The following is a 7266-nucleotide window of genomic DNA, read 5'->3' as shown; positions in this document are numbered from 1 at the left end:
AGAGAGAGAGAGAGAGAGAGAAAAACACACACACAGACACAACTTTCTAACCTTGGAAACTGAGCACAGATCTGGGTCTCCGTTATTACCAAACAAAGCTTAGGGTTGGCCTGGAGTCTGCAGGAATCAAAGCCCAACTTCCAGGACACCGGCTATGTGCAAACCCTGGAGAAAAATCATAGGGTCATTAAAGAAGATTTTTCTCCCATTTCCTTTGAATATTTCTCTTTGCCAGATATAAAAATTTGCAAATCGTCAAACATCATCCAATTTGGTGACTTTGGCTTTCCAATTGGCGTAGGAAGGCCGTGCGTCACCTGGATGGATGTGTTTGGCCGACTAATGGCAGGGGTGTGAGGGCAAGTCATGCGATGAAACCTCCAGGGATACATTTAATCACAGTTGGCAACTGGCCCCCTCTCCCCCTCCCTCCGCCTCCCCTCTCCCCCTCCCTCCGCCTAGGAGTGATTGAACAGGCTTGGAGTTCTAGAAGAGAGAAGGCTGAGGGGTGATCAAAGAGGGGCCTTTAAGATTATGAAGGTGTAGAGATGTCTCTACCTGTGGGGTAAGTTAAAAACTAGGGAGTAATAAGTATAAGATAGTCACTAATAACCCCAAAAAGAATTCAGGAGAAACTTCTTTATCCATAAACTGATTGGAAAGTGGAACTTGCCACCACAATGAACAGTTGAGGTGAATAGTGTGGATGCATTAACGGGGAGGATAAAGAAATAGAAGGATATGGCGATAGATTGAGATGAAGTGGCAGGAGCGTAGATGAATAGAGAATGGTGGAGATCAGTTGAGCTGAATGGCCTGTTTCCATGCTGTAAATTCTATATAATTCTCCATTGCCTTGCTGATTATTTATTTACAATTACCTGCACTGTATTAAATATTTTACATCAATACGCACTCCTCAATTGTTCCAATGTCATGTTTTTACCATACTTTCGATGTTAATTCTTCTCTGTTATGAATTCTTATATTCACATTGATAATGAAAAGACTTATATAGAATCTCATCACTGGATTCCCACAGATTCTCTTAAATACTGTAGCTGCATTTTTAGAGTTACTTCTTCTCCTTTGTAACTGAAATATCTGTGGCCAAATAGGGTTTAACTAAAAAAAGAAAAAATCTCATTTAACAATAGCATAACTAAATTTAACAACTGCATTGTCTTTTAATGCCTTTGTTACTGTTTTCACTTGTAGGCCTCAAGGTACCTGGACTTGGGTTTAATGTTTTTACCCACAGTACGTGAAGCTGTGGGATAAATTTGGATTCTTCCCTGTGCCGAATTTACCAGGAGCTGTCTGTAGTATGTATTTTTTTCAGGTTCCAACATTTTTTGTTTTAAAATCATTTGAAGAAAACCTGGATGACAAATTTCAAAAGCTTTAGTGAGATATAATTCATGTATTTTTGAAGCAAGGCTGTATGTGAGATAGAGAAAATAATGACAGATGTCGCACATGTGTTGTAGCTGATGTTTTGTGTTCTATAAGTTTTAGAAAATGAAAGAGTGGGGGAGGCTGGTGGCAGAGTCTCAGGACAGAGAGAGAGAGACAGAGAGAGAGAGAGAGACAGAGAGAGAGGGGTTGAAGAGGAGGAGGAGGAAGGTGTTTTTTCTCCTTGCAATATTTCTCAATTTTTCACCAGAAAATACTAACTGAATTTTGAAGGCAGCTAATTACTTTACTGTTTTTAGGAAGTCTTGTGGTGCAGTGGGTAGTGTCCCTGCCTCTGAGCCAGAAGCTCTGGGTTCAAGTCCTGTGCTGGGACTTGGTGGCCGTAGCAGATATGTTCATAACATGGCCATCAACCTGGAAATCCTTCCAATGTACCTATGGCAGGTGGTAAAAGCAGGAGAGCTTCGTGGCCAGCTGGTACCATGCATTGGCTGCAGCACAACAGCCTCCCCCCAAGTTAAAAGATTCCAAATACAAGCTCTTACCATATCAGGCAAACGCAAAATACTGTGGATGCTGGAAATCTGAAACAAAAATAGAAAATGCTGGAAAAACTCAGCAGGCCTAGCAGCGTACGTGGAGAGAGAAACAGAGATAACGATTTGAGTCCGTATGCTCTGGAGAAGGGTCATACGGACTCGAAACGTTAACTCTGTTTCTCTCTCCACAGATGCTGCCGGACCTGCTGAGTTTTTCCAGCATTTTCTGTTTTTGCCAAATCAGACTTGCATCAGTCTTGTGCAGTGGCAAGATGTACCCTGTGGCAAATGTCCTCCTTGCTTTGAGGGACTGCTGATGATGATTTCACTGTTTTGTTAAGATAATTCGAATTTCTAACACATATGAGACAGAAGTGGGGAGAAAGAGAGAGAAAACCAAATAGGCAGTAATTACCTTACTCTAATTTGATTTATTTTTTAAAAATAACTGATTCTTTAAACAGTAAACAATACCTCCCTTAAAGGCACAGACAAAGAAAAAGGAAAAAAGCAAAAAAACTACAGATGCTGGAAATCCAAAACAATAATAAAAATACCTGGAAAAACTCAGCAGGTCTGGCAGCATCTGCAGAGAGGAACAGAGTTAACGTTTCGAGTCCGTATGACTCTTCAACAGAACTAAGGAAAAATAGAAAAGAGGTGAAATATAAGCTGGTTTAAGGGGGGGTGGGACAGGTAGAGCTGGATGGAGGGCCAGTAATATGTGGAGGTAGCCAAAAGATGTCACAGACAAAAGGACAAAGAGGTGTTAAAGGTGGTGATATTATCTAAGGAATGTGCTAATTAAGGGTAGAAAGCAGGACAAGCAAGGTACAGATAGCCCTAGTGGGGGTGGGGTGAAGGGAAGAGATTGAAATAGGCTAAAAGGTAGAGATAAAACAATGGATGGAAATACATTTAAAAATAATGGAAATAGGTGGGAAAAGAAAAATCTATATAAATTTTTGGGGAAAAAAAGGGGCGGGATCAGAAAGGGGGAATATTGAGTTCAACAATTTTAGATATGAACTCTCTCCTCCATCCCCACCCCCTTTCTGATCCCCCCCTTTTTTTCCAATAATTTATATAGATTTTTCTTTTCCCACCTATTTCCATTATTTTTAAATGTATTTCCATCCATTGTTTTATCTCTACCTTTTAGCCTATTTCAATCCCTTCCCTTCACCCCACCCCCACTAGGGCTATCTGTACCTTGCTTGTCCTGCTTTCTACCCTTAATTAGCACATTCCTTAGATAATATCACCACCTTTAACACCTCTTTGTCCTTTTGTCAATGACATCTTTTGGCTATCTCCACCTATCACTGGCCCTCTATCCAGCTCTACCTGTCCCACCCCCACTTAAACCAGCTTATATTTCATCTCTTTTCTATTTTCCCTTAGTTCTGTTGAAGAGTCACACGGACTCGAAACATTAACTCTGTTCCTCTCCGCAGATGCTGCCAGACCTGCTGAGTTTTTCCAGGTATTTTATTTTTGTTTTGGATTTCCAGCATCTGTAGTTTTTTTGATTTTTTTCCTTTTTCTTTGTCTGTGCCTTTAAGGGAGGTATTGTTTACTGTTTAAAGAATCAGTTATTTTTTAAAAATAAATCAAATTAGAGTAAGGTAATTACTGCCTATTTGGTTTTCTCTCTCTTTCTCCCCACTTCTGTCTCATATGTGTTAGAAATTCGAATTATCTTAACAAAACAGTGAAATCATCATCAGCAGTCCCTCAAAGCAAGGAGGACATTTGCCACAGAGTATATCTTGCCACTGCACAAGACTGATGCAAGTCTGATTTGGCAAAAACAGAAAATGCTGGAAAAACTCAACAGGTCCAGCAGCATCTGTCTCACTGATTAGTATATTTGGCAAACTAGGAAGATTGAGAAACCAAATCAGACTTGCATTAGTCTCGTGCAGTGGGACATCAAGACATCTCTCGCATCAGGAGCCCCCTGTGATCTTGAGATTTGCATGTGGCTTGACATAGCTCCACAAACCTTTGAGGTCAATTAACGCCCACCTATCAGCACTCAGCTGAGAACAGGTTACTCAACTGAGATTAAAGAGTTAGATGACACAACAGAGGTTTGAGTAAAGAGGGGAAGTTATCTTGGTCACTAACTGAGCTGAGCACCCACTCATTCTAAACCAATACAGAATCTCAGGAAACAAATGTTGAAGAAATCACTTGTGCTAACATAGAACTATTAGGTCCTTGGTTCCAAAATCTGAGCATCCCACTCACCCACCTCATCAAACACTACCTATCGCACCTGTGGCAGAGTGTTTGCTTTTATTTGTTCATGGGATGGGGATGTCACAGGTGAGGCCAGCATTTATTGCCCATCCCTAATTGCCCTCGAGCACTAAGTGGCGTGCTAGGCCATTTCAGGGGGGCATTTAACAGTCAATCACATTGCTGTGGGTCTGGAGTCACATGTAGGCCAGACCAGGTAAGGGGTGGCAGATTTCCTTCTCGAAAGGACATTAGTGAACCAGATGGGATTTTACAACAATCAACAATGGTTTCATGGTCATCATTAGACTTTTTTAATTCCAGATTTAATGGTGATCCAGCATTGGACTTTTTAGTTACCTCAAGACCCACAACCCCAGATTGGAAGAAAGTCATCCTCGGTCACGAAGGACTGCCTAAGACGAAGATTAGGTCCTATATAAATGCAAGATGAAGTTGTTGTAGTTGCTCAACCATTCACATTGTAGACCCATTGTGTTTTCTGTGTCTGCATCAAACATTCAAAGGCTCAAAATCGGGCTATTGAACAAATAATGTCTGAGCCAAACTACCTTAGTCTGTTCCTTCGGGTCACACAACACACATGCGACTGCTACTTTATTGATTACTGGTGTTTTAATACTTTTAGATTTAAAATAATATAATAATTTTAATGGCTTTTTTTTAAAATTGGTAGTCTAAAACAATGTTCCCACTGAATGTAGGTCCCACATATTTTCTTGTAATTACATTACTCCAGAAGCTCTGTTGTTAGTTTGGAAAGCAATATTGTAACGAAAAAAAACCCAGAAAGTGCTGGAAATACTCAGCAGGTTGAAATGGCATCTGTGAAGCGAAGCCGGGTTAACGTTTCATGTTGATGACCTTTCATCGGAACTGGGACAGTAAATAAAAAGTAAGGTTTACTGATTGAAATTAATTTACTGAAGATAGCTTGAAATTCAGTGGAAAGTGTTGCTTTATAGCTTCACCTCGAACCGAAAATTCCTTTTTTGGCTAAATGGTATAAATGAAAAGTTGACAATTGAAACTGAAGTGATGTCATCATATGAGAACATATATTTATTTAAAATCATCACCTTTTAGAAAAATAGAAATTACTGAGAGTGAATTGCTTCCCTTATTTGAGTTTATAAATAATACTGTTAATCTAAAATTTTTTTAAAACTTGCATTTAAAAAGCATTTCTAACCAAGTCAAATGTCTATGGTCACTTAAGGTGGGAGAAAACACTAAGCAGGAGTTAAGAGGAAATTTAGAGAGGTGACCTAACATTTTGAGTTTAAAAAGTAAGAAGTGAATTTTTACTGTCACTTCATCACACAAAAAAGTTAAATCAAAACGTTGTATCCCTAAACTCTACCCAACAGATGTCCTAAACTTAGCTACCAGCAACTATTTGCTGATAAATATGCAATGCTGATAATCTGCAACACCACTAACCTGAGGCTTTGATGAGCTCCAAAAAATCCCAGAACTTAACACAAATAACTATTTTGAATTCATAATTCCATACTTGGCATATGCAATAGGTGGAGATGTTGTGGTCCAGTGGGTAGTGTCCCTGCCTCTGAGCCAAAAGCTCCTGGTTTGAGTACTCCTCCAGGACTTGACAACAGAAGGTGTGTTCATAACGTGGCTAAGTGGGCTGATTGTCAACCTGCAAATCCTTCCAATACTCCTACTCCAGCAACTGGAAAAATAACAAAGCCTTCGTATTGTGAGCTATATAACTTCTATAGGTTGTATCACAGTGTCTTGCATTTCCTATTTAAGACATTACCACTCTATGATTTATACACCTTGTAAACATGCTGTGATGCAGCTAGTGCAATAAAATAGGTGTGATTGCTTTTCTATTAGACAAAATTCAAGAACTTGGCAGCCATCTGGATGACAGCACTCAGTGACAATGGATACAAACTTGATGTATGGAATGGAGGGAGACTGTTGCAGTTCTTCTGTCTAAATCTAATGGTAAAAAGTACTGACTACATTAGAATTACAGAGTGATAAATAGCAATAAATTTAATGCATACATTTCATAGAATTGTACAGCACAGAAAGAGACCATTGCCCATTGCCCCTGCTCTTTGATGGAGCTATCGAATTAGCCCCACTCTTTCCCCATCGGTGGGTGTTATTTAAGAGGTTCCTGCTCCCGTTTGCCCCTTCTGGATGGTTCTTGACTTTAGGATTTTTATAAAGGACAAAATTGCACAGACACAGGGCTTGGCTCAACCACAAACTTGTTGTTTACTTAAAAAAGCCTCCTAATACCCTAATACAAAGACCTCTAAACTGGTTTAAATGACACCACGCAACACCTCAATTGGTTAGTCCAATTTAAATCCCTCCACGGTTTAACCTTGGCTCCCACCCAAACACAAAGTCCCCATGACTTGTTAGAAAACCTTTACTGAAAAACCACAGGCAAAACCCCATGTTTCTGTCCCTCAATTCAAATCCAAAAGCTCCCAGGATTTAGTTGTTACACTTAAGTTACTTTAAGACCTCAGCCCCAATGCCCCTCAGATTTGGATGATAACTTACGATCCTCCCATGCGGTTGGTCCTCCCGGCATGAATTGTAGGTCCGCAAGCCAGGTTGACTGTTCCTGACCCTCCTTCTTGACTGCAGTGCCAAACCCTTCGATCTTGTCCTTTTTATGATGATCCTTATGAGAATATCATAAACCCATCTAGTAAGGCCATCCTGCTGGATGGTCATCAGCGCTGAGCACCTAACAATCCCTTCAGCCTGTTACATGTCCTGGTCCGGATAGACTCATTCAGTGCTGATGTTAATTCCATAACTGAAAACAATGGACTCCACCAACGTGAGATATTTCTGGCTCCAAAGCTGATTTGCATGTAAAAGTTTCTCTCCTTCCTTGTGCAGTGAATGCTGTCGTGTGATGGCTGTTTTCTGGGGCCATTTGGTTGTAATAATGGCCTCCTCAATTTCTTAACTGGGTGACATGGTGGGAGTTATCTTGTGCCACTGTTGTGATAGTGTCCCCACTGCTCGTCCTTTAATTGTG

At 40.3% G+C, this 7266-nt stretch overlaps 1 long non-coding RNA gene across 1 annotated transcript; it reads left to right on the top strand.

Moving 5' to 3' along the window:
* Nucleotides 1–1330: 1330 nt before the first annotated feature.
* LOC144695421 (uncharacterized) lies at nucleotides 1331–5381 on the top strand. The gene is made up of 2 exons (XR_013579967.1): nucleotides 1331–1407; nucleotides 4527–5381. It is a non-coding gene; the product is annotated as an uncharacterized LOC144695421 (long non-coding RNA).
* Nucleotides 5382–7266: the final 1885 nt, after the last annotated feature.

The sequence above is a fragment of the Cetorhinus maximus genome, chromosome 21 (assembly GCF_964194155.1).
Source record: "Cetorhinus maximus chromosome 21, sCetMax3.hap1.1, whole genome shotgun sequence".
NCBI classification, from domain to species: Eukaryota; Metazoa; Chordata; class Chondrichthyes; order Lamniformes; family Cetorhinidae; genus Cetorhinus; species Cetorhinus maximus.
The sequence above is the reverse complement of the archived record's forward strand: the minus strand, read 5'-3'. Positions and strand labels throughout refer to the sequence as shown.